Source organism: Neomonachus schauinslandi, chromosome 2 (assembly GCF_002201575.2).
Source record: "Neomonachus schauinslandi chromosome 2, ASM220157v2, whole genome shotgun sequence".
In the NCBI taxonomy this organism is placed as follows: domain Eukaryota; kingdom Metazoa; phylum Chordata; class Mammalia; order Carnivora; family Phocidae; genus Neomonachus; species Neomonachus schauinslandi.
Window position 1 is genome coordinate 63,315,998 of NC_058404.1, and position 11,117 is coordinate 63,327,114.

At 39.0% G+C, this 11,117-nt stretch overlaps 1 non-coding gene across 1 annotated transcript; it reads left to right on the forward strand.

Annotated features, from left to right (window-relative positions):
• The first annotated feature begins 10,113 nt into the window (after window positions 1–10,113).
• LOC123324164 lies at window positions 10,114–10,217 on the forward strand. The gene has a single exon (XR_006539656.1). It is a non-coding gene; the product is annotated as a U6 spliceosomal RNA (small nuclear RNA).
• The last annotated feature ends 900 nt before the right edge of the window (window positions 10,218–11,117 follow it).

An 11,117-nucleotide genomic window follows, 5' to 3' on the forward strand; every position in this document is an offset into this window, starting at 1 on the left:
TTTGCAACAAACATCAATTCCTTTTTAAAAATATTTTTAAATTTTCATTTTTACAGTCATATTCTATCCATTCATTGTATTTAACCTTATTATATATATATGTATAGATATAAGATTTTCTTTCTTTAAAATTTTGGGATACAGTTTCTTCTAACAGACCAAAATATACCCTAAATCTAGTGTATGACGTCCTAGTCTCCTGCCTGATCACATTCTCTCTCTCTTTTTAAAAATTTTTTTCATTTTTTTCAACCAACTTCTTATCTTATCAACTCCTTTTTAAAAATCTTTTTAAATTTTCATCTTTACAGTCATACTCCATCCCTTCATTGCATTTACCCTTATTTTTGTATATATGTAAGTTTTTTTCTTCCTTTAAAATTTTGGGAGGCAATTTATTCTAAGAGACCAAAATACACCCAAAATGTAGTGTGTGGCTTTGTTCTTTTCACCAACCTGATCATATTCTTCTTCTTTTTTTTTCCCTTTCTTTCCCTCCCCCAGTTTCGGGTCTCTTCTGATTGGTTTAGTGTCTATTTTTCTGGGTTCCTTGTTACCCTTTTAGCATTTTATTCTCTCATTCATCTATTCTCCTCTGGACAAAATGGCAAGATGGAAAAACTCACCTCAAAAAAAAACAACAAGAGGCAGTATCAACTGCCAGGGACCAAATCAGTACAGACATTAGTAAGATGTCAGAACTAGAGTTCAGAAAGACGATTATACAGATACTAGCTGGGCTTGAAAAAAGCATAGAAGATACTAAAGAATCCTTTTCTGGAGAAATAAAAAAACTAAAATCTAGCCAAGTTGAAATAAAAAAGGCTATTAATGAGGTGCAATAAAAAATGGAGGCTCAAACTGCTAGGATAAATGAGGCAGAAGAGAGAATTAGTGATATAGAAGACCAAATGATGGAGAATAAAGAAGCTGAGAAAAAGAGAGATAAACAACTACTGGATCACGAGGGGAGAATTCGAGAGGTAAGTGATACCATAAAGTGAAACAACATTAGAATAATTGGGATCCCAGAAGAAGAAGAAAGAGAGAGAGGGGTAGAAGGTATATTGAAGCAAATTATAGCAGAGAATTTCCCTAATTTGGGGAAGAAGACAGGCATCAAAATCCAGGAGGCACAGAGAACCCCCCTCAAAATCAATAGAAATAGGTCAACACCCTGACATCTAAGAGTAAAACTCACAAGTCTCAGAGACAAAGAGAAAATCCTGAAAGCAGCTCAGGACAAGAAGTCTGTAACCTGTAACCTGAACTGATGTACAGCATCAATAAAGATGAACATTAAAAAAGATTTTTAAAAAGGAGTTGATAAGAAGTTGGTTGAAAAAAAATGAAAAAATTAAAAAAAAAGAGAGAGAGAATGTGATCAGGCAGGAGACTAGGACATCACACACTAGATTTAGGGTATATTTTGGTCTGTTAGAAGAAAAGAAAAAAAAGAAAAAAAGAAAAAGAAAAAAAAAAGGACCCAAATGAAACATGAGACCTATCCACAGTGACCTGGCAGGCCAGAAAGGACTGGCATGATATATTCAGAGCACTAAATGAGAAAAATATGCAGCCAAGAATACTATATCCAGCTATGCTGTCATTGAAAATAGGAGAAAAAAAAAAAGAAAATAGAAGGAGAGATAAAAACTTCCAGGACAAACAAAAACTAAAAGAATATGCGAACACCAAACCAGCCCTATAAGAAATATTGAAAGGGCTCATCTAAGCAAAGAAAGAGCCTAAAAGTAACATAGACCAGAAAGGAACAGAGACAAAATACAGTAACAGTCACCTTACAGGCAATACAATGGCACTAAATTCATATCTTTCAATAGTTACTCTGAATGTGAATGGGCTAAGTGCCCCAATCAAAAGACACAGGCTATCAGATTGGATAAAAAAACAAGACCCATCGATATTCTGTTTGCAAGAGACTCATTTTAGACACAAAGACACCTCCAGATTGGAAGTGAGTGGGTGGAAAACCATTTACCATGCTAATGGACACCAAAAGAAAGCTGGGGTGGCAATCCTAATATCAGACAAATTAGATTTTAAACCAAAGACTATAAGAGATGAGGAAGGATACTACATCATCCTTAAAGGGTCTATCCAACAAGAAGATCTAACAATTGTAAATATCTATGCCCCTAACATGGAAGCAGCCAATTATATAAGCCAATTAATAACAAAATCAAAGAAACACATTGCCAACAATACAATAATAGCAGGGGGCTTTAACACGCCCCTCACTCAAATGGACAGATCATCTAAGCAAAAGATCAACAAGGAAATAAAGGCTTTAAATGACACACTGGACCAGATGGACTTCACAGATATATTCAGAACATTCCATCCCAAAGCAACAGAATACACATTCTTCTCTAGTGCACATGGAACATTCTCGCAAATAGATCACATCCTGGGTCACAAATCAGGTCTCAACTGGTACCAAAAGACTGGAATCATTCCCTGCATATTTTGGATGACAATGCTTTGAAACTAGAACTCAATCACAAGAGGAAAGTTGGAAAGAACTCAAATACATGGAGGCTAAAGAGCATCCTACTAAAGAATGAATGGGTCAACCAGGAAATTAAAGAAGAATTTAAAAAATTCATGGAAACAAATGAAAATGAAAACACAACTGTTCAAAATCTTTGGGATGCAGCAAAGGTGGTCCTAAGAGGAAAGTTTACAGCAGTACAAGCCTTTCTCAAGAAACAAGAAAGGTCTCAAATACACAACCTAACCATACACCTAAAGGAGCTGGAGAAAGAACAGCAAATAAAGCCTACACCCAGCAGGAGAAGAGAAATCATAAAGATCAGAGAAATCAATGAAATAGAAACCAAAAGAACAGTAGAACAGATCAACAAAACTAGGAGCTGGTTCTTTGAAAGAATTAACAAGATTGATAAACCCATGGCCAGACTTATCAGAAAGAAAAGAGAAAGGACCCAAATAAATAAAATCATGAATGAAAGAGGAGAGATCACAACCAACAGCAAAGAAATACAAACAATTATAAGAACATATTATGAGCAACTATATGGCAGCAAATTAGACAATCTGGAAGAAATGGATGCATTCCTAGAGATGTATCAACTACCAAAACTGAACCAGGAAGAAATAGAAAACCTGAACAGACCCATAACCACTAAGGAAATTGAAGCAGTTATCAAAAATCTCCCAACAAACAAGAGCCCAGGGCCAGATGACTTCCCACAGGAATTCTACCAAACATTTAATGAAGAATTAATACCTATTCTTCTGAAACTGTTCCAAAAAAATAGAAATGGAAGGAAAACTTCCAAACTCATTTTATGAGGCCAGCATTACCTTGATCCCCAAACCAGACAAAGACCCCATCAAAAAGGAGAATTACAGGGGCGCCTGGGTGGCTCAGTCGTTAAGTGTCTGCCTTCGGCTCAGGTCATGATCCCAGGGTGCTGGGATCGAGCCCTGCATCAGGCTCCCTGCTCTGTGGGAAGCCTGCTTCTCCCTCTCCCACTACCCCTGCTTGTGTTCCCTCTCTCACTGTCTCTCTCTCTGTCAAATAAATAAATAAAATCTTAAAAAAAAAAAAAGGAGAATTACAGACCAATATCCCTGATGAACATGGATGCAAAAATTCTCACTAAAATACTAGCCAATAGGATCCAACAGTACATTAAAAGGATTATTCACCGTGACCAAGTGGGATTTACTCCTGGGCTACAAGGTTGGTTCAACATGCATGAATCAATCAATGTGATACAATACATTAATAAAAGATAGAACAAGAACCATATGATCCTCTTAATAGATGCAGAAAAAGCATTTGACAAAGTACAACATCCTTTCTTGAATAAAACTCTTCACAGTGTAGGGATAGAAGGTACATACCTCAATATCATAAAAGCCATCTATGAAAAGCCCACAGTGAATATCATTCTCAATGGGGAAAAACTGAGAACTTCTCCCCTAAGGTCAGGAACACGGCAGGGATGTCCACTATCACCACTGCTATTCAACATAGTACTAGAAGTCCTAGCCTCAGCAATCAGACAACAAAAAGGAATAAAAGGCATCTGAATCTGCAAAGAAGAAGTCTAACTCTCACTCTTTGCAGATGATATGATACTTTATGTGGAAAACCAAAAGTCTCCACCCCAAAACTGCTAAAACTCATACAGGAATTCAGTAAAGTGGCAGGATATAAAATCAATGTACAGAAATCATTTGCATTTCTATACACCAACAACAAGACAGAAGAAAGAGAAATTAAGGAGTCGACCCCATTTACAATTGGATCCAAACATAAGATACTTAGGAATAAATCTAACCGTAGAGGCAAAGATTCTGTACTCAGAAAACTATAGCACACTCATGAAAGAAATTGAGGAAGACACAGAGAAATGGAAAAAAGTTCCATGCTCATGGATTGGAAGAACAAATATTGTTAAAATGTCAATGCTACCTAGGGCAATCTACACATTTAATGCAATCCCTATCAAAATACCATCAACTTTTTTCACAGAGCTGGAACAAATAATCCTAAAATTTGTATGGAACCAGAAAAGACCCCGCATAGCCAGAGGAATGTTGAAAAAGAAAACCAAAACTGGTGGCATCACAATTCCAGACTTCAAGCTCTATTACAAAGCTGTCATCATCAAGACAGTATAGTACTGGCACAAAAACAGACACATAGATCAATGGAACAGAATAGAGAGCCCAGAAATGGACCCTCAACTCTAGGGTCAAATAATCTTCGACAAAGCAGGAAAGAATTTCCGATGGCAAAAAGACAGTCTCTTCAACAAATGGTGCTGGGAAAATTGGACAGCCACATGCAGAAGAATGAAACTGGACCATTGCCTTACACCACACACAAAAATAGACTCAAAATGGATGAAACACCTAAATGTGAGAGCAATCTCTTTGACCTCAGCCACAGCAACTTCTTCCTAGAAACATTGCCAAAGGCAAGGGAAGCAAGGGCAAAAATGAACTATTGGGACTTCATCAAGATAAAAAGCTTTTGCATAGCAAAGGAAACAGTCAACAAAACCAAAGGAGAACTGACAGAATGGAAGAAGATATTTGTAAATGACATATCAGAGAAAGGGCTAGTATCCAAAATCTATAGAGAACTTATTAAACTCAACACCCAAAGAACAAATAATCCAATCAAGAAATGGGCAGAAGACATGAACAGACATTTTTCCAAAGAAGACATCCAAATGGGCAACAGACACATGAAAAAGTGCTCAATATCGCTCAGCATCAGGGAAATCCAAATCAAAACCTCAATGAGATACCACCTCACACCAGTCAGAATGGCTAAAATTAACAAGTCAGGAAACCACAGATGTTGGTGAGGATGCGGAGAAAGGGGAACCCTCCTACACTGTTGGTGGGAATGCAAGCTGGTGCAGCCACTCTGGAAAACAGTATGGAGGTTCCTCAAAAAGTTAAAAATAGAGCTACACTACGACCCAGCAATTGCACTACTGGGTATTTACCCCAAAGATACAAATGTAGTGATCCGCAGGGGCACATGCACCCCAATGTTTACAGCAACAATGTGCACAATAGCCAAACTATGAAAAGAGCCTAGATGTCCATCAATGGATGAATGAATAAAGAAGGTGTGGTATATATATATACAATGGAATATTATGCAGCCATCAAAAAAAAAATGAAATCTTGCCATTTGCAATGACATGGATGGAACTAGAGGGTATTATGCTAAGCGAAATAAGTCAATCAGAGAAATATAAGTATCATATGATCTCACTGATATGAAGAATTTGAGAAACAAGACAGAGGATCATAGGGGAAGGGAGGGAAAAATGAAACAAGATGAAACCAGAGAGGGCGACAAACCATAAGAGACTCTTAATCTCAGGAAACAAACTGAGGGTTGCTGGAGTGGTGGGGGGTGGAGGGATGGGGTGGCTGGGTGATAGACATTGGGGAGGGTATGTGCTATGGTGAGCACTGTGAATTGTGTAAGACTGATGAATCACAGACCTGTACCCCTGAAACAAATAATACATTATATGTTAATAAATTTTAAAAAAGAATAAAAAAGTACACTACTGGTTCTACAAAATCTACCATAATTATAATCTATCACGTTTGGCTTTACATTGAAGACACAGTATATGCTTAAAAAAAAAAAAAAAAGTAACCTAGTCTATGTAGGTGGATATGAAATGTCTCTAGGTATATTTAAGCTTAAAAAAAACCCATGTACAGAACACTACACATAGCATGTTCATATTGTAAAAATAAACAAAAAAGATTTTCTGCTCTTTCTTTTTTTTTTTTTTAAAGATTTTATTTATTTATTTGACAGAGACACAGCGAGAGAGGGAACACAAGCAGGGGGAGTGGGAGAGGGAGAAGCAGGCTTCCCGCCGAGCAGGGAGCCCGACGCGGGACTCGATCCTGGGACTCCAGGATCATGACCTGAGGCAAAGGCAGACGCTTAACGACTGAGCCACCCAGGAGCCCGATTTTCTGCTCTTTCATATGTGGATATAAATGGATGTTTCGCAAAGATACAGGAGAAACAAGAACGGTAATATTTGAGGGGTGCCAGAAGCCCTGGTGGCCTGGGATGGGAAAGCAATTTGCTTTTGAGTGCACTCTACCTAACAAGTAAATTTTTTACTGAATTCATTTATATTTTTCATTTTAAAAAGTTCACAACAAATAAACCTATATGATATTCATTGCAAAATTGCTAGTTTTAGTTTTGCCGCTTAAGGAAAAGCCTTTCTTATTCCTGAATAGACAGCCATCCACATCGAAGAAGTCCACAAAACATATAGCTATATCTCTCCCATTCTCTGGAATGTCAGTTCTCTGATGGTGGGGACTCCAGAAGGGATTTTTGCATTCCAGGCTTCCGGTTTAGTGCCTCATATATAGTGAGAGCTCATAAAAAGTCTCATGCATGAGTTATTAATCGAGACGCTAGCTGGGATTTATGAGACCAGGGTTAGAAATGCAGATCTGACAGTTTTCAGTCTTTGTGTGAATCAAGTCACCAGGAGCAATGGGTAGAACATATCAAGAGTTTTCTGTCTGTTCAAACCAAAACACTTTGCTTCATATTAAGCACATAGGGCAGCCTGGATCTGCTGCTATCTCCATGCTCCTCTCTTGAGTATGAATGCAGTGTGATAGAGGATGTAACTGTCTGGTTGGCCCTGTTTTGCCTGGAAGCCTTGAGATGAAGAACCAAAGATGTCAACTGAGAAAAGAGCCAGGAAAGAAACTTGGGAATCACCCACTTCTGAGAGGGCCGAGGGGAAAAGTAACCTGTTAAACAGACTGAGAAGGTACAGTCTGAGACCAAATTGCAGGATACAAGATCAGTGCTCAAATACTTAGAAATCAGTTATATTTCTATGCACTAGCAATGAACAATTCTACAGAGCAATTAAAGAAATAGTTCCAGTTATAGTAGCCTTACAAAGAATAGGGGCGCCTGGGTGGCTCAGTCAATTAAGCATCTGACTCTTGGTTTCAGCTCGGGTCCTGATCTTGTGGGTCATGAGATGGAGCCCTGTGTCAGGCTTCCCGCTTAGCAGGAAGTCTGCTTGGGGATTCGCTTCCTCTGCGCCTCCTCCCACTTGCATGTGTGTGCTCTCTCTCTCTTTCTCAAATAAATAAATAAATCTTGAAAAAAAAAATACTCAGGAATAAATTTAACCAAGGAGATTCAAAATTTGTACAGTGAAAACTATAAAATACTGCTGAAAGAAATTACCAAAGATAAGTGGAAGTATATCTGATGTTCATGGATCGGGAGCCTGAATATTGTTAAGATAGTAATACTGCCCAAAGCAATATATGGGTTCAATGCAATCCTTGTCAAAACCCCAATGGCCTTTTTGCCAAAGTGGAAAATCTTAGAATTTATATGGGATTGCAAGAGGCCCCGCCAAAATGATATTGAAAAAGAACAAAATAGGAAGCAAAATACAGGATAAAGATGTTGTTTGTCAAATTTGACCAGGCTATGCTGCTATAATATGTAAACCCTGACATCTCAATGGCTTAACACCACAAAGTTTCTGTCTTGTTCTTGCGTTGTCCAAGACTGAAGCTGTGGCTCCACTGAGTGAGTCTAAGATCCATACCCTCTGACCTTGTGACACCACAATCAGAGAGTTGTTTTAGAGAGGTCAAGAGAGCACCATGACCTGTTTCCAAGGAGGACGGTGACTTGCTCCCAATATTACAGTATGGAAAAGTAAGGGAAGAGATGTAACTGTACAGATTAGAGATGCTTACAAACACTAGTCAGGTGATCAAGGTTCATATCATCAGTGATGTGTCATGTTGATAGCAAGTACCCTTGATATGATATGATAAGAATGGCACTTCAGCTCTATGGTCTTCCCTAAATCCACCACTCTAGTCCAACCATGGGAACATAAAACGAACTGAAATTGAGGTACATTCCCCCAAAAGACCTGCTACAATATTCCTCAAAACAGTCTAAGAGAGTCTAAGAAACTCACAGACCAGAGGAACCTAAGGTTACATGATGATTAAATAATGTGGTATCATAGATGGGATCCTGGAACAGAAAAAGGACAGTAGGGAAAAACTCATAAAAACTGAATAAAATGTGGAGTTTAATTAATAATGTATCAATATTGGTTCATTAGTTGTGACAAAGGTACTACAGTAATATAGGGAAACTGAGTATGGAGTATATGAGTACTCTTTGTAGTATCTGTGCAACTTGGCTGGACATCTAAAACTATGCAAAAACAAAAAAGTTATTTAAATATATGAAAGGGAGAGAGCATTGTGATGGCCTGTGGCTCTTACATGCCAAGCAGGAAATAGCATTCATCGTGTCTGCACTTACTTTATTGGCTAGAACTAGTAACATGGCCCACTTATTTGCAAGTAACATGGCCCCACTTATTTGTCATCTTGGAGGTAGACTACCACACCCTGTGAAAGAAGAAGAGAAAGAAAAAGGAAAGGAAGGAAGAAGATAGCCGGTGGGGAGTTCCACATATGGAGTGCACCCAGTCTGGCCAGACTGGGGGTGGGTGGCAGAAAACCAACCAACCAACCAACCACCCTGGTTCTTTTAAGAATGCAAAGACTTCTAGCCCACAGGACAACTCTGCGCCTCAACCCCCCCCCCCAACTCCTACTGCTTCAGGTGCTGCAGGGGGCATCAGCTCCTAAGAGTCTGGAATACCAGTGGTGGCTAGCCAAGCCATGATTGGCAGCAGCCAGCAGGGGCTTCTGGACCTCGGCTCCCAGTGCAACAGAAGGAGGAGGTCAATCTTGGTTTTGGAGACTACCAGCAAGACGAGGTGCCAGAAAGATGGAAAGATACAAGGTGTGAACAGAAAAGCTGTCCTCTTCTCCCAAGACCCAGCACCTGGGGAGCTGGCCATGCAGGGTCAGCTGGGTGAGCACAGTGTTCCCTGAGAGGGCATGTCGGTCATCCTGCAGACCTCTCACTGAGGTATGGCTACCCGAGCTGTTCCTGTTTCCTCATAGACCCGATGACAACTGTCCCATACAACTGCTGTTGCTCTTTTATCCACCAGTACCAGCAGAAGCTAAATGCTTCCTCTCCCTGCCTTATCTGCCCCTCACTCTGCCCACCCAATCCCCAGCAGATCACTGAAATTGCCAAGCAACTGCAAATCAGAAATCGCACAAGGAAGAGGCAGGAAGAGAAATACTATCAGTTTCCCACCCTTTTTTGTGTGAAGGACCTAGAGCATTTGCATCTGCAGTGCAGTCTCCCACTGGGCCCACCTTTTCCATTGAACAAGATGCCTCAAAGAAAAAGCACTATAGCCATGTAAAGGAGAAAAATGTTAAAGCTACAGAAGAGAGTTGATTAGAGGGAAAGATTAAGCTCTGGTTTTGAGCAATGGATGCTCTTACTGGAAAGTGAATGGGCTGCAGCCTAGAAAGTTGTAAAGTATAAAGAATAGGATACCAGACACAGATTAAATGAAAACAGAACTTTCAGATCATGCTTTCATACTCAAATCTCTAATAAATGAGATAGCAGATTTACAATTACTAATTAATATTAAAAGTATCCACAACAGGGTGCCCATTTTCGCAGCACATATACTAAAACTGGAATGATACAGAGATTAGCATGGCCCCTGTGCAAGGATGACAGGGAAATTCGTGAAACGTTCCATATCTTGTGTAGTTCCCCAGTGTCCTGCCACTCTTTGAGGATTAGCACACACACACACACACACACAAGCATCCACAACAGGTATTAAATGATACCAACTCCAGGGCTTTTTCATTTTAATTAAAGAATGATGATTACAGACTTTTGTCACATTATGGCTCAGAAAACATTATCAATTCAAGATAAATCTGATTCTAGATCCTAAAACAGCACAAGCTGATCTTACCATCTTTAGGGAGAGAAAAGACATTGGGATTTCAAAAGATGCCACAGAATTACAATCCCAAAATAGATCCTGTCAGGCTGGCATTACTAGGTGGAAGAGATGGAAGACGAAACCAAACAGGATATGAGTTGCTAAGAACCCCAGGAAAAGGAGGAAGATGCTGTCACAACAGGATTTAGGCTATAGAATCCAGCTACAGAACTGGGGTAGCTTTGCTGCAGTAGCTACAGTAGTTACAGGGACAATTCTTTTTCTGCTAAAAGTAAAACCCAGCAGGACTAGCATTTTTCTGAACTATGAAATTGACACTGTTTAATTTTATAATTTGAATGCCTGGTCTCGTATCTGTTCAAGTAATATTTTACCAAAAGACTTGTACCTTATGTCATACTGGGTGTGATTCATAACCTCTTACAATCTATACAAGTAATAGATTATGAACAAAGAACTATTTAAAAACTATTGTGCATTCTGCTTTAGTATCTTAATGTACCTACTTGGGAGAGAAACTACACGCTGTATAACTCAACCAGCTCATATAGTCTTTACAATTCTGAATCTGTCTTTACCACTTATAAGTGAAAGAAAGATTTTTGTGTGTGTGATTTTTTTAAGTGACATCTTTAAGGTGTGGAAAGGAAAAAACGTGTCAACTTGTTTGACTTGAATGAAAATACTTCT